We start from the raw sequence: 16,905 nt of genomic DNA, 5'->3' as shown, positions 1-16,905 counted from the left end.
GGCGAATAGTCATCTGCATGGACTGCAGGGCTCCTGCCTCGGACGTGTTCTTCACCAGCCAATCGTCGAGATATGGGAACACGTGCACCCCCAGCCTGCGAAGTGCTGCTGCTACTACAGCCAAGCACTTTGTGAACACCCTGGGCGCAGAGGCGAGCCCAAAGGGTAGCACACAGTACTGGAAGTGACGTGTGCCCAGCTGAAATCGCAGATACTGTCTGTGAGCTGGCAGTATCGGGATGTGTGTGTAGGCATCCTTCAAGTCCAGAGAGCATAGCCAATCGTTTTCCTGAATCATGGGAAGTAGGGTGCCCAGGGAAAGCATCCTGAACTTTTCTTTGACCAGACATTTGTTCAGGGCCCTTAGGTCTAGGATGGGACGCATCCCCCCTGTTTTCTTTTCCACAAGGAAGTACCTGGAATAGAATCCCAGCCCTTCTTGCCCGGATGGCACGGGCTCGACCGCATTGGCGCTGAGAAGGGCGGAGAGTTCCTCTGCAAGTACCTGCTTGTGCTGGAAGCTGTAAGACTGAGCTCCCGGTGGACAATTTGGAGGTTTTGAGGCCAAATTGAGGGTGTATCCTTGCCGGACTATTTGGAGAACCCACTGATCGGAGGTTATGAGAGGCCACCTTTGGTGAAAAGCTTTCAACCTCCCCCCAACCGGCAGGTCGCCCGGCACTGACACTTGTGTGTCGGCTATGCTCTGCTGGAGCCAGTCAAAAGCTCGCCCCTTGCTTTTGCTGGGGAGCCGCGGGGCCTTGCTGAGGTGCACGCTGCTGACGAGAGCGAGCGCGCTGGGGCTTAGCCTGGGCCGCAGGCTGTCGAGAAGGAGGATTGTACCTACGCTTGCCAGAAGAGTAGGGAACAGTGCTCCTTCCCCCCAAAAATCTTCTACCTGTAGAGGTAGATGCTGAAGGCTGCCGGCGGGAGAACTTGTCGAATGCGGTATCCCGCTGGTGGAGATGCTCTACCACCTGCTCGACCTTCTCTCCAAAAATATTGTCCGCACGGCAAGGCGAGTCCGCAATCCGCTGCTGGAGTCTATTCTCTAGGTCGGAGGCACGCAGCCATGAGAGCCTGCGCATCACCACACCTTGAGCAGCGGCCCTGGACGCAACATCAAAGGTGTCATACACCCCTCTGGCCAGGAATTTTCTGCACGCCTTCAGCTGCCTGACCACCTCCTGAAAAGGCTTGGCTTGCTCAGGGGGAAGAGCATCAACCAAGCCCGCCAACTGCCGCACATTGTTCCGCATGTGTATGCTCGTGTAGAGCTGGTAAGACTGGATTTTGGCCACGAGCATAGAGGAATGGTAGGCCTTCCTCCCAAAGGAGTCTAAGGTTCTAGAGTCTTTGCCCGGGGGCGCCGAAGCATGCTCCCTAGAACTCTTAGCCTTCTTTAGGGCCAGATCCACAACTCCAGAGTCGTGAGGCAACTGAGTGCGCATCAGCTCTGGGTCCCCATGGATCCGGTACTGGGACTCGATCTTCTTGGGGATGTGGCGATTACTTAGTGGCTTGGTCCAGTTCGCAAGCAATGTCTTTTTCAGGACATGGTGCAAGGGAACAGTGGACGCTTCCTTAGGTGGAGAAGGATAGTCCAGGAGCTCAAACATTTCAGCCCTGGGCTCGTCCTCCACAACCACCGGGAAGGGGATGGCCGTAGACATCTCCCGGACAAAGGAAGCAAAAGACAGACTCTCGGGAGGAGAAAGCTGTCTCTCAGGAGAGGGAGTGGGATCGGAAGGAAGACCCTCAGACTCCTCGTCAGAGAAATATCTGGGGTCTTCTTCCTCTTCCCACGAGGCCTCACCCTCGGTGTCAGACACAGGTTCACGGACCTGTGTCTGCAACCTCGCCCGGCTCGACTCCGTGGAGCCACGTCCACGATGGGGGCGTCGAGAGGTAGACTCCCTCGCCCGCATCGGCGAAGCTCCCTCCGCCGACGTAGTCGGGGAGCCTTCCTGGGAGGTGGCCGCAGTCGGCACCGCACGCGGTACCGACGTCGGGGACCTCACCCCGGGCGATGGGCCAGCCGGCGCCATGCTCGACGGTACCGGAGGCGCAAGCACCGCCGGTACCGGAGGGGTAGGGCGCAACAGCTCTCCCAGAATCTCTGGGAGAACGGCCCGGAGGCTCTCGTTCAGAGCGGCTGCAGAGAAAGGCATGGAGGCCGATGCAGGCGTCGACGTCAGAACCTGTTCCGGGCGTGGAGGCTGTTCCGGGCTGTCCAGAGTGGAGCGCATCGACATCTCCTGAACAGAGGGTGAGCGGTCCTCTCGGTGCCGATGCCTGCTGGGTGCCGACTCCCTCGGCGACCCAGAGCTCTCGGTGCCGACGCGGGGAGGAGACCGGTGTCGATGCTTCTTCGATTTCTTCCGAAGCATGTCACCGGAGCTCCCCGGCACCGATGAGGAGGACGTAGAATCCATCCGTCGCTTCCTCGGGGCCGAGGTCGAAGCAGGTCGATCCCGGGGGGGCTGTACCGCAGGAGCCCTCAGGGTAGGGGGAGACCCACCCGAAGGCTCACCGCCACCAGCAGGGGAATGGACAGCCCTCACCTGCACTCCTGACGATGCACCACCGTCCGACGACATCAGGAGACGAGGTCCCGGTACCACCGACGTCGATGCAGCTATCCGATGTCTCGGCGCCGATGCAGAGGGCCGATGCCTCGATGCACTCGATGCACTGGCGGCCGAGGATGAAGGTCTGGACGCTGATGACGTCGATGCACTCGATGACCCCGGTGCCGATGCCGACGAAAGACCCGAGAACAAAACGTTCCACTGGGCCAATCTCGCTATCTGAGTTCGCCTTTGTAACAGGGAACACAGACTACAGTTCTGAGGACAGTGCTCGGCCCCCAGACACTGAAGACACGAAGAGTGCCTATCAGTGAGCGAGATTACCCGGGCGCACTGGGTGCACTTCTTGAAGCCGCTGGAAGGCTTCGATGTCATGGGCGGAAAAATCACGCCGGCGAAATCAAAATCCGAAATGACGAATTTGTGCACCAAAACTTTAAGGGAGAAAAATCTCGACCGAGGCCGAAAAGAGGCCTACCCCGACGACGAAAGAAAACTTACCGGGGCAAAAACTGGAAATACGGGAAGGGGCAAACGAAACCCAAGGGGGTTTTCGGAGCACTTTCCGAACGAAAAGAGAACTTTTCCGAAGAAAAACACGTCGATTAAGATAACGGACGCGCGAGGTCGACTCTCCGGGGCTCGACACGGCAAAACACAGCCGTACCGAGTGCGGACGAAAGAAGACTGGCCGGCTCGAGCCGGTTTTGGGCGGGAAGACGGCCGCGCGGGCGCGCGAGAGCTAGCAAAGGACTTTGCTAGTGAAGATTCCGATTGGAGGGGCTGCCGTGGACGTCACCCATCAGTGAGAACAAGCAGCCTGCTTGTCCTCGGAGAATATAATATTTAATACATTATAATATTTAATATAATATTAATATTGACCTCATTAATATTAATATTGACCTTAATATTTATATTAACACTAGTAAAAAAAAGGCCCATTTCACACACAAATGAAACGGGCGCTAGCAAGGTTATCACGATTATGTTTTTAAGGGAACTGTAGGAGAAATGTTCTGTCATGATAAGTAATAATTGAGAAGGGTGTATAATGAGTAATATACTCCAGGGGTATGAGATACGGATTGTTTTATATATTTTTTTTTTTGTTGTTTTAATCTTTCTTTTTTTTGTGATTTTTATTTATAGTATTTTTTTTTAAAGATAAAGAGTACGCAGACTCCATTCATGTCCAGCATTTCTCCTCTCTTCCCTACCCTCCATCCATGTGAATCTCCTTCCTGACTTCCCTCCCCACCCCTCCATCCATCCATATCCAGCAACTCTCCATTCTCCCCTGCCCTCTCCTCCATCCATCCATACCCAGCATATTTGCTCTCTCCCCTGCCCCCTCCATCCATCCATCCATGTCCAGCAATTCTCCTCTCTCCCCTGCCCTCCCCTCCTGTCCAGCGATCTCTTCTCTCCCCCTGCCCTCCCCTCCTCATCTGTCAAGTGATCTCTTCTCCCCCTGCCCTCCTCTCCAATTCCAACCATCTCTCACCCTGCCCTCCCATCCATGTCCAGCGATTCTCCCTGCCCTCCCTCAGCTCCCTTACAGCCATCCTCTCCGTTCCTCCCCCCCCCCCAGCACGTTTAACCCTTTTACTTTCAAGCGCAGCGACAGCAGTGAAGAGGACAACACAGCTTCTCCCTTCCCTCACACAGTGCCCCGCCCTCACAGAAACAGGAAATGCATCATCGCAGAAGGCGGGACACTGTGAGGGAAGGGAGAAGCTGGAGGCGAGCCCACTGTGTTGTCCTCTTCACTGCTGTTGCTGCGCCTGAAAGTAAAAGGGTTAAACACGCGCAAGGAGGGGAGGAACGGAGAGGAGGGCTGTCGATCGGGGAGCTGAGGGTGGGAAGGAGTGGAGGGACCATCCGAGAACTGCCTGGTGCAGCAGCGCTGCTGTGCCAGGCAGCCCTGTGTTTGGGGGGGCAGCAGCCAGGGGAAGGTCATGGTTGGGCTGGGGAGGCTTAGCCTCCCCAAGCCTCTTATACGGGGTGCCTATGACTGTCCTCCCATCCCACCCATGTCCATCAATTCTCCTCTGCCCTGTCCTCCCCTTCCCTTCCTCCCTCCCTCCCCTTGATGTCCTGCGATTCTCTCCTCCTGACATCATCTCGCCTCTAGCATTCCCTTCCCCCTCATTGTTCTGCCCTCTATCATTACGTTTTGAAGCGAGGGCGGGGCAATGAGTGAGAATGGATGTTACGAACCCAGGCATCCAGACGTAGGTGCAAATTATTATAAAGGATTGGGCTGACTTTGGGCTGGAAAATTTTTGCCATTTGGCAACACTGGCCCTAACTATCCTCAGGATTCCCTGCAACTCAGAAGCTCTGTAATGCCACACCATCCATGTCCAGGATTCAATGCCATTCACAGATTCTGTATGCCACCACACTATGCCCGGGCAGATTTTGGGTAGCGATACCACTGTTGCCGGGATTCCTTACAGTTTATCGGAACCACATGCATTATTAAAGCATAATACAACGGACAACTGAAGCAAGATATTCACCAGATCCACCTACTACAAGCATCACATGATACTCGAAAAGGACCAGAACCCAGCAACTGTGCTTGTTATTGTTTTCCCCGTACTCTGTCATTTCATTTTGTAAATTATCTCCTTCTCGGTTTTTGTTGTAATATAGTAGTTCAGGTACAGCACACAACAACATTTATTTAGCATGTCAATAAAGTTCTTTCTTAAGCAGACTCTACAACTTTTTTAAATACAGTATGGGTGCGGCTGCAGTGAAAGAGACACACCTTTTTAATGCAGCAAAGCTCAGGGCGCAAAAAGGTAACGCAACAAAAGAAATCCCCATATGATCTGAGCAGGAAAGAAAGTGAACCAGAAGTATGATTTGTCTGGAAGGGTAGCTTTAACTCCCGGCCCTCTCTATCCCGTAGCTCGTTTCGTTTTGCTGAGAACGACCACCATCGGGGAACGCTTTAAGCAGACGACGATGCCTTACCTTCTCTGCTGCTTTGCTTCGTTCCCTAGACTTGAGGCTGTCTCTCTCTCTCTCTCGTTCTGTGATTTGACTACAGGGAAGGGAGTGGCAGCTCTAGCCGGTCCTGTCTCACTTGTTTGTGAAAGATTTTTTTTTTTTTAGGCTGCAGCCTCTGCGGTGGGCTGGGCAGAGTGCAAGCTCCTGCTTTAAAGGGCCAGCATCAGCATTCAGCACTAGCTAAAAGCTGCTCCAGTATTCAACATCTCCAACCCAACCTCCCTACCCCCCCCCCCCCCCCCCCCCACAACTTCTGCAGGCAGGAGAGTGGAAGGCATCCACACACCTATAGTGCAGGCTCCCGGCATGAGCAACACGGATTTGGCACAGGGAAGTGAGACAAGAAAAGGGATAAGTTATGTTAGTTTTTCTGCTGGCCTCCGTCCATCCGTGAATATCCATTTGTGCAGGGGGAAGCTTGCCTTCTTGCCTAATAGCAGTATAGTTTGCCTTAGCAGTCACAGTCAGTGAAAGAGCTGCTCAGTATTGGGGGTACTCATCTCTCACTGACACCCACAGAGCTGGCTCCTATTATCACAGTTTCTGTGGTGTCACACTGTGCCCAGGATTCCGTGCCAGTCACAGGCTCTGTGATGCCATACTTGCCCTGGGATTCTCTACAAATCACAAGCTCTGTGATACACTCTGTCCTTGGGATTCCCTGCCAGTCACAGCTCTGTGATGCCACACTGAGCCTCGGATTCCCGCCAGTTGCAGGCTCTGTGATGCCACATTTTTTTAATTTCATATTTTGAACAAATTGCATTAATCCTTTACATATAGCAAAAGAAATGATCAAACGAGAATAAAAACAGTTGTATACGAAATATCAAAAACTAGAAAATGAACACAATTTAGTCCACATCAGGGGAACAATAAGAAACTCTGAAATGGAAAAAAAATCATAAACCAATTAGAATAATGGCATTCCATTAATCATCAAATAGCTGAAGAAGATTATTTACACCTAGTACACCCCCTACATAACGTCATTAAACAAGGGAAGAAGAAGGAATCTGTCTTGTATACATTTCTCGAGATCTAATGGATTAAGTACATAAGTACATAAGTAGTGCCATACTGGGAAAGACCAAAGGTCCATCTAGCCCAGCATCCTGTCACCGACAGTGGCCAATCCAGGTCAAGGGCACCTGGCACGCTCCCCAAACGTAAAAACATTCCAGACAAGTTGTACCTAAAAATGAGGAATTTTTCCAGTCCATTTAATAGCGGTCTATGGACTTGTCCTTTAGGAATCTATCTAACCCCTTTTTAAACTCCGTCAAGCTAACCGCCCGTACCACGTTCTCCGGCAATGAATTCCAGAGTCTAATTACACGTTGGGTGAAGAAAAATTTTCTCCGATTCGTTTTAAATTTACCACACTGTAGCTTCAACTCATGCCCTCTAGTCCTAGTATTTTTGGATAGCGTGAACAGTCGCTTCACATCCACCCGATCCATTCCACTCATTATTTTATACACTTCTATCATATCTCCCCTCAGCCGTCTCTTCTCCAAGCTGAAAAGCCCTAGCCTTCTCAGCCTCTCTTCATAGGAAAGTCGTCCCATCCCCACTATCATTTTCGTCGCCCTTCGCTGTACCTTTTCCAATTCTACTATATCTTTTTTGAGATACGGAGACCAGTACTGAACACAATACTCCAGGTGCGGTCGCACCATGGAGCGATACAACGGCATTATAACATCCGCACACCTGGACTCCATACCCTTCTTAATAACACCCAACATTCTATTCGCTTTCCTAGCCGCAGCAGCACACTGAGCAGAAGGTTTCAGCGTATCATCGACGACGACACCCAGATCCCTTTCTTGATCCGTAACTCCTAACGCGGAACCTTGCAAGACGTAGCTATAATTCGGGTTCCTCTTACCCACATGCATCACTTTGCACTTGTCAACATTGAACTTCATCTGCCACTTGCACGCCCATTCTCCCAGTCTCGCAAGGTCCTCCTGTAATCGTTCACATTCCTCCTGCGACTTGACGACCCTGAATAATTTTGTGTCATCGGCGAATTTAATTACCTCACTAGTTATTCCCATCTCTAGGTCATTTATAAATACATTAAAAAGCAACGGACCCAGCACAGACCCCTGCGGGACCCCACTAACTACCCTCCTCCACTGAGAATACTGGCCACGCAATCCTACTCTCTGTTTCCTATCTTTCAACCAGTTCTTAATCCATAATAATACCCTACCTCCGATTCCATGACTCTGCAATTTCTTCAGGAGTCTTTCGTGCGGCACTTTGTCAAACGCCTTCTGAAAATCCAGATATACAATATCAACCGGCTCCCCATTGTCCACATGTTTGCTTACCCCCTCAAAAAAATGCATTAGATTGGTGAGGCAAGACTTCCCTTCACTAAATCCGTGCTGACTTTGTCTCATCAGTCCATGTTTTTGTATATGCTCTGCAATTTTATTCTTAATAATAGCCTCCACCATCTTGCCCGGCACCGACGTCAGACTCACCGGTCTATAATTTCCCGGATCTCCTCTGGAACCCTTCTTAAAAATCAACATTAAAACATTAAAAAAAAGACAATTATAATTTTTATATGAAATAAGACATTCATAAAGGAAACACAATAAAATGTTGCTCCCAATGCTAACAACTTTATTTTCATAGCTAAATATTGCTTCCAGCATACATGTGTACCACAAGAAACATCAGGAAACATTTGCAGCTTATGCCCACTAAAAGGGGAATCTATTTTTAAACAGTGATGTTTCATAGCTAATATTTTGTCATGAAGAAATTATCCCTAGAGGAAAAATACCTGAGGAATCCTCAAGAAAAGCAGTTAATTCCCCTTTCCCAGTTGGTACCAACATATCCAGTTCCCCCTTGGCCCTATTCCAAACTGAGGGAGAGATGCACAGAACTCCAGCGCTGAAAAACACTATCTGGAACACCATAGGAGCCAACTTCTCAAAATTATTGGGGGTGCTAAGGCCAATGGAAATAACCCCTCCCTAGACACATACACACAGTTTTCTCAATATTGGGGGGCAGTGGCGTACCAAGGGGGGGGGCGGTCCACCCTGGGTGCACGCCGCACGCCGGTCAGCTTCGTTCGTTTCCATGCTCCCTCTGCCCTGGAACAGGAAGTAATATATTCCAGGGCAGAGGGAGCATGGAAACGAACGAAGCTGACCAGCGCGCAGCACCCCCCCAGCGGCTTGCACCCGGGGGGGTTCTTTCACCAGGGTGGAGGGTGTCCTTTCGCCGGGGGGGGGGGGCACGCTGCACCGGGAGGCGGGGCGCATCGGCGATCCGCCCCAGGTGTCAGCCCCCCTAGGAACGCCACTGATTGGGGGTGCTCAAGCACCCACAGCACCCACAGTCGGCTCCTATGTGGAACACCAATTTTGTTTTAGCAACCAATGCTCAACACAAACAGCATTACAATTATATACATGCTGTCAGTGTCAAGCATTGGTCAGTAAAGGGGGAGGAACATTCCTGGCACATGCTCACAGCACAGCCCTTGCGCATGTCTAGTGAACGGGGGGGGGTGGGGGTTGTACCTGGTGTGAAAGCTGCATCGGTTGGGTTTAAACCTGACTTCCCAGTTCCCAGTCTTTTGCCACTAGACCTACTGCTCTTATAGGTTGGTTGGCTCAGGGGTGGCCCAAGACACCTGAGGTAAGAAATGAGCTGCCACCTCGGCTCTTCCGCCGCTGCCTTCCCCTTCCTGCCTCAACCCCCTTCCCCGAAATTACCTTTTCTATTCTTTTCTTGTTTTTCAAAAGAAGGTGGCAGCAACAACGCCCATAGGCTGCCCTGCCACCAGTCTCAGCTCCTTCTCTCTACTGCGGGCAACCCACCTCTCTGACATAATTTCCTGTTTCCTCCGAGGCAGGCCACCTGCAGTAGAGTGTTGGAGCTGAGGCCGGCAGCAAGGCTGCCTATGGGAATCACTGGTGCCGCCTTCTTTTGACAAACAAGAAAAGAAAAAGGTAATGTCGGGGAAGGGTTGGGGAAGGAAGGGCAAGGGCGATGCTGCCTCACAAGAGTGCTGCCTGAGATCCCTGCCTCAGGTGACCTAATGGTAGGGCTGTCACTGGGTTGGCTTGTTTCAGTGGTCAGCAATAGACCTACTGACAGCTCCGGAGCTGTTGGTAAGATTTAGTCTTTAGGGCAGGGGATTTTTGTGAGCCAGTTTTATGAACATTGGAGGGAATCACTAATGAGTTATTTTTAATATTAATGAGCTCATTAGCATAGGACTTTCAGTCACTGCTCCTGTGCACAGTAAAGCAGTGGCCAAAAGTCTCTGTGCATTAGCCTCAAAATAATATTTTATTTAGACTGGCTAAACCAGTCTAAATGAAACGTTCAAGCCCGGTTTCCTTTGAGCATCTCCCTCTAAGGTCTGACTCAGATTCAGAATATAATAAAACAGTGGCATACCGAGGGCCGAGCGGTCCGCCCCGGGTGCACGCTGCTGGAGGGGTACAGAGAGCAGCCATGTGCCTGTCAGCTCCGCTGGTTCCCTGCTTCCTGTTCCAGAGCAGGGAGCCAGCTGAGCAGACAGTCGTGCGGCTGTTCCCAGCAGCTAAAAATGCACCCAGGGTGGTTGATGCACGGGGGTGGGGGGGGGCATTGCACCATGGGGGGGGGGTGTCATGCTGCACCTGGGGGGGGGGGGCGGTGCGCAGCCGACCTAGGATCGTCACTGTAATAAAATTTAGACAATACAACTTGTTCTGTTTGAGCAACATGCAGAACATCTTTATTCTCTAAATAACATTCCTGGAGAAAGTAATGGGCCTGTTCTACTAGTTAACAAATAAAACAAAAAATGGAAAATAAGATGCTATTTTATTGGATAAACTTAATACATTTTTCAATTAGCTTTATGGTATCCTGTCCTGACCAAAAGAAGGTGGTTTTGATTTTCTGACAGTTAGTCAAAAATGTATTAAAATTAGTCCAATAAAAAGATATCACCTTATTTCCACTTTCTATTTATATTTATTAACCTTTATTAGCATGGCTACTACACTACTTTATTCTAAACTAGAAATAAAATTCTTTTTTCTATCTTTGTTGTCTGATCATTTACTTCTTCTAATTGTGATGGTCCCAGTCTTTGGTTGCTGCTTTACTCCATCTTCTCTTAACTCTCTTGCCAAGATTTCCTGTCCATTTCTCATTTTTCTCTCCACCTTTTTCATTCAGGTATATTCAATGTATTTTTCTGTCTCTCCATCCAAATTTAATTTATTCTTACTATCCAATCTTACATTTCCCTTTTTACTACATCTACCTACAGCTTTCCATCTCTTTCCCTAAGTTCAGCTCTCCACATCTCTTATTCTCCAGTCTTTCACTTGCTGTGTCCCTTTCTCCCCCTTCCTCTAACCTCTTCCATCCATCTGCCCTTTCTTCTTTCTCTTTCACCCAGCATCTACCCTTTCTTCCCCTTCCATCCAGTAACTACCCTGTGTCCTGTTTCTTTCCCCCTTCCATCTAGCATCTGCCCTCTTTCTTTCTCCCTTCTATCCAGTTTCTGCCCCCTTTCATATTAACATAGTAGATAATGGCAGATAAGGCCTGTACAGTCCATCCAGTCTGCTCAACAAAATAAATTCATTACATATGGTATATGATACTTCATATGTGTACCTGGTCTTTATTTGTTCTTGCCATTTTCAGGGCATGGACCATAGAAGTCTGCCCAACACTGTCCTTGTTCTCCAACTTCTGAAGCTGAATCTGTCCAGCCACAATCAGAGCACAGACCATAAAAGTTTACCCAGTACTAGCTTTAATTCCCAATTACCAGTGTTGCTTCCTAATTTCCGCTAAGCTTTTTTGGATCCTTTCCTTCTAAACAGGATAACTTTGTGTTTATCCCATGCACTTTTGAATTGTTACCGTTTTCATCTCCAACACCCTTTCTGTGAAGAAACTACTTCCTGACATTATTTATTTATTTTATTTATTTGTTACATTTGTATCCTACATTTTCCCACCTATTTGTAGGCTCAATGTGGCTTACATAGTACCAGAAAGGTGTTTGCAGACTCTGGTATAAACAAATACAAAGTGATATTGTGGTAAGATAAAGTTCATGTGGCACAGCCACATTAGGGAATCGTACAACAGAAGAGTTGTGTTATGTCCATTACGTACTTTAGTTTTGTTGTGTTGCAGAGATCGGGCATTTATGTTGGATTGGTAGGGTATGCCTTTTTAAATAGGTTAGTTTTTATTTTTTTCCAGAAGTTTAGGTGGTTGTACGTAGTTTTCAAGGCTTTTGGTAATGCGTTCCACAGTTGTGTGCTTATATAGGAGAAACTGGATGTGTAAGTTGATTTGTATTTGAGTCCTTTGTAGCTTGGTGTTATGATTGGGGTCTGAACCCCTCTCAAACTTACCTCTTTCCTGGGGGTCAGCTTCTTAGCTGGCTTCTGTTTCTTTTCTCTGTCCTTTCTGAGCTGGCTCTGTCTCTCTGTGCTGGCAGCTTCCAGCAGCATGGCTCTAATTGTTTCACTATACTGCACCTGTGTGTGTGTTGCCTGAGTTGCTCTACCTCTCTTTGGGTGTACTGGCTTCAAGTGCTTCATGGTTTTGCATTGGTGTGGATTGGGCCTCTCTGGGTCAGTGTGCTGTTGCCTGGGGCTAGGGAGGGTGACATCATCAGGGAGGGCCTTGATAAGGAAGTGGTGTTGTTTCCTTCAGAGCCTTTGCAACGGTTGTGTTTGCTTTAGGTAGGGTGGTGCAGTGTGCACTTCTGACTTTGAGTCTAGTTTCCCTGCTTGCTTTTGCTAAGGTCCAGGTTAGTGTTAGTACAGTGTGCACTGGTGTTTGTGTGTTTAGCTTTCCTGCTTTTTCCTCTTGGTTTTGGAAGCATTGCTATGTGTAGGGCTTTGGAAGCTCTGTTGCTGATAGAAGTACTTCAGGGTTTGGTGTTGTTAGGAACACTGCAGAGTTTGCTGTTAGAAGTACTTCTGGTGTTTGTGCTATTGGGAGCATTGCAGTCTTTGCTGTTGATGTTTGGTGATTTAGAATCACTCTTGGCTTATGTGTTAGCTTCCCTGCTTTTTCCTTGTGCCTCCCCTGTCTTCCCTTTTAGTGCTAGGAGCTCTTCTGGTTGCTTGCCAGAGTAGTGCTTAGGAAGCACCTTGTTAGTTGTATCTAGCTTGCTAGAGCAGTGCTTAGGTAGCTTGGTAGTTTTGTGTTTAGCTTATTAGTGTAGAGCTCTGCTTGTAGCTTGGTGCTTAGTAGCACCTGTGTTAGCTTTGTGTTTAGTTCCCTGCTCTGTTAGTTAAGGGCTTAGGAAGTCCCTTTCTTGAGCAGGGCTCCTGTTTAGTTTAGGGCTTAGGAAGTCCCTTTCTTGAGCAGGGCTTAGAAGCTCCTGTTTAGTATAGGGCTTAGGAAGTCCTTTTGTCAGTTTACTGTTAGGAACACTCCTGCTGATTTAGGGCTTGGGAGCACGTACATCAGTTTAGGTTTAGGAGCACTTCTGTTTCCAGTCCTGGTCCCTATGTCATCCGGTATCCAGTAAGTCCTGTCGGCTACTCAAACCCAGGAGCTCAACTTCTGGGGGGCTTAGTAGCTAAGTGCAGGTGAAGCTGTGTGGACCAGTCCGGTGTGCTCCAGTCCCGTGTTCCAGTCCTGTGTCCTCCAGTCCGGGGGATTCCAGTCCATGTGTTCCGGCTCGCTGGGCGGTGCCTGCAGTCCCTGCCGGTGCCGGTGTGCTTGCCCAGCGTTGGTTGGTGGGTTTTGCCTGCTGCTGTCGCTCCTCGTCAGCAGCCCAAGGGCTCACGTTTGCTCCAGAGCCCGGCCCCGCGGGCTCTGAACCTGAGAACCTGACACTTGGGTAGTGCAGATTTAGGTACTTCGTGTTGATTCAGATGTGTTTCTAGTTGGTAGGTCGATCAGATCTGTCATGTATCCCGGGGCTTCACCATAGATAATTTTGTGAACCAGATTGCAGTTTTTGAAAGCAATGCATTCTTTGATTGGGAGCAAGTGTAGTTTTTCGCGGAGGGGTTTTGCGCTTTCAAATCGTGTTTTTCCAAAGATAAGTCTAGCTGCCTTGTTTTGAGCGGTCTGAAGTTTCTTTAATGTTTGTTCTTTGCATCCCGCATAAATTCCATTGCAGTAGTCTAAATGGCTTAGTACCATTGATTATATCAGGTTGCAAAATGTTTCCCTCGGGAAGAATTGTTTCATGTGTTTGAGTTTCCACATTGAGTGGAACATTTTCTTTGTTGTGGATGTCACTTGGCTCTCTAGTGTTAGGTTGCGGTCAAATGTAATGCCAAGGATTTTCAGCCTGTCTGAGATAGGGAGGGTGTAATCTGGGGTGTTGATAATTGTGGGGTTGTCATCGCTGTGTTGGGATGAGAGGATAAGACAGTGTGTTTTTTTCTTTGTTGAGTTTTAGTTGAAATGCATTTGCCCATGAGTCCATGATGTTCAAGCTGATCTTGATTTCGTTAGTGATTTCTGTCAGTTTAGATTTGTAAGGAATGTATATTGTGACATCGTCTGCATAGATGAAGGGGTTAAGACCTTGGTTGGATAAGGACTTGGCTAGTGGGGTCATCATTAGGTTGAAGAGGATTGGTGACAGCGGTGATCCTTGTGGTATTCCGCAGTCTGCTTTCCATGGTGCTGATATGTTTGAGTTTGATTTTACTTGGTATGTTCTTGTGGTTAGGAAACCCTCGATCCAGCTAAGTATGTTTTCACCAATCCCGAACTTATCTAGTACTCTTATTAATATATTGTGGTTTACCATGTCGAATGCACTAGACATGTTGAATTGGAGGCGAAGGATATTTTTGCCTATTGCTATTTCTTGCTTGAATTTGGCTAGGAGAGTGAGTAGTACTGTTTCTGTGCTGTGGAGGGGGCGAAAACCTGACTGTGATTCGTGTAATATTGAGAATTTGTTTATATATTCTGTAAGTTGTTTGGCTACCATGCTTTCCATCAGTTTGACTGACAATGGGATGGATGCTACTGGACGTTAGTTAGTGATTTCATTTGTTTTTTTCTTGGTGTCTTTTGGTATCGGGGTGAGTAGGATATTGCCATTTTCCTTAGGGAAGAAACCTTGCTGTAGCATGTAATTTAGGTGGGATGTGAGGTCTACTATGAAGCGGTCAGGGGCAGATTTCATTAGGTAGTTGGGGCAGGTATCTAGTTTACAGTGAGTGTTGGAGAACCTGCTGATCGCCCGTGCAGCTGTAGCGACGGTGAGGAGGGCTAAATTTAACCAGGTGAGCCGGGTATTCTCCAGTGGTTGGGTCCAACTCGTTAAGGAAGTTTTCGATGTCAGTGTTGTCCTGAGGTAGCGTGTTGCGTAGGTGTACAATTTTTTAATTGAAATACTTAGCAAGTTCATCTGCAGATGGGATGTTTGTATTCGATGTAGTGACCAGGTTCGTGTCTAGGAGTTTGTTCACGAGTTGGTATAATTTCTTTGTGTCCTTGTAATCTGTCCCTATTTTAGTTTTATAGTATGATCTTTTGGTCTGTCTTATAGCGTATTTGTACTTTCTTTGTGATTGTTTCCATGTGTTAAATGTGTGTTCATATTTTGTTTTTTTTTCCATTCTCGTTCAAGTTTTCTGGATTGTGTTTTTAGGTTTTTCAGTTCATCGTTGAACCATGGTATCGAGTTATTTTTACGTGACGATCTTGTTCTTAAAGGTGCTATTTCATCTAGTATGCATTCGCATCTTTTATCCCATTCCATGAGGTAGTGTATGGAGTCTGTTTGTGCTGACCATTCATTGTTATATATCTGTTGCCAGAATGTTTTCGTGTCTACTTGATCTCTTGTTCTGTAGGATGTGTGTTCTTGTATTTGGTGTAATCCCTTCTTCTGCCAGTGTAGGGATAAGTTTAGTTTGTAGTGATCAGTCCAGTGTGTTTCTGTCCATTTAATATCTGTTCTTATTAAGTTGTGGTCTGTTGAAAGTTTGTGTGAGATCAAGTGTGTGCCCTTTGACGTGGGTTGCTTGCATTTGTGGCCATTTGAGATCCCATAATTGGAGGAATTCCTTACATTCTCGTGCGTTGATTGAGTTTGGGTCTTCTAAGTGAAGGTTGATGTCTCTTATTACTAGTACATTGGAATTGGTTACACATGTGTTTGAAATGAAGTCCATGAAGTTAGTCTGGCCTTCGTTACAATTACCTGGAGGTCTGTAAAACAGGACACAATTCAAATGATCGCAAAGGGTTTTGTTGTGGATTCTGATTGAGGCCATTTAAAGTTGAGGTGTCATGGACTCTGCAGTGGTTTCGGTGGTAAAGTGGGATCGATAGATTAGTGCTATGCCTCCGCCTCTCTTTTCCTTTCTGGTCCAGTATGTGATTTTGTATCCTGGAGGGCATAGGTCTAGGATGATGGGGTCCTTTTGGTCATGGATCCAGGTCTTCTGCCATGATCCAGTCTGTTAGTATTGCTGTTTTGTTTACTGCAGATCTGGCGTTGATGTAGCCCACTTGGATTGTTTGGAAAGGGTCTTCTACGTTTGGTATTATGTGGACTTTATTAGTTGTCGTTTCTTTGTTGAGGTGAGTTTGTTTGGACCCTTCTTTGCATTCTGTGGTGGTTGTCCGCATGTTGGTGGTCTTCCTTTGTTTAAGTTGTCAGTTTGTTGAGGTGTGGTGTATCTGATCAATCGTTGATGATTGTATAGTATGCGTATAATGTTACTTTCTGTAAGAGGGGTGGTTACTGTTAAGTGGATTAGTGTTAAGGAGTAGATTATTACGAGTAGTTTGAAGGTATTTATTTTGGTTTCTTTTTGCTGTGGGCTACTGATCGTTGCTTCCCTCTCTTCACTGACTTAGGAAGAGGGTCTGCTTTTCAAGCTGTTGAGATCAGTACTGGATCAGGTTTCAGTGATAAGATAATGAGCAGAGGAGACGGGAGGGGGGGAGAGTAGCTCTGAGTCAGGGTCCTCCCTCAATCAGTCTCTTAGCAACTAATTGCTTTCCACCCTCCTTGCCCAGAGAATCTTCAGGCTCGGATTTCTGGCTTTGATAAGATATTGAGCAGAGGAGATGGGAGGGGGGGGGGGGAGAGTAGCTCCTGAGTCTGTATTCCTGAGTAGTATTCCTGAGTCTGCCCCCTTTCAACCTCAATTCATGTTCTCTAGTTCTAGCACCTTCCCATCTCTGGAAAAGATTTACAGATTAATACCTTTCAAATACTTGAATGTCTGTATCATATCACCTCTGTTTCTCCTTTCCTCCAAGGTATACATGTTCATGTCAG

General features: G+C 47.9%; 1 protein-coding gene across 2 annotated transcripts in view; it reads right to left on the bottom strand.

Moving 5' to 3' along the window:
• Nucleotides 1-5,701, bottom strand: part of CAPN1 (calpain 1) — a 145,142-nt gene extending 139,441 nt beyond the window's left edge. The window contains exon 1 of one of the 2 annotated variants that reach the window (XM_030219876.1): nucleotides 5,583-5,701. The gene's annotated coding sequence lies outside the window, so the exon portion shown is untranslated. The remainder of the gene's footprint in view (nucleotides 1-5,582) is intronic. The other variant, XM_030219875.1, reaches the window with a different exon arrangement.
• Between the last annotated feature and the right edge of the window lie 11,204 nt (nucleotides 5,702-16,905).

The sequence above is a fragment of the Microcaecilia unicolor genome, chromosome 11 (genome assembly GCF_901765095.1).
Source record: "Microcaecilia unicolor chromosome 11, aMicUni1.1, whole genome shotgun sequence".
In the NCBI taxonomy this organism is placed as follows: Eukaryota; Metazoa; Chordata; class Amphibia; order Gymnophiona; family Siphonopidae; genus Microcaecilia; species Microcaecilia unicolor.
Note: the sequence above shows the minus strand (reverse complement) of the source record. Positions and strands in the feature narration are given on the sequence as shown.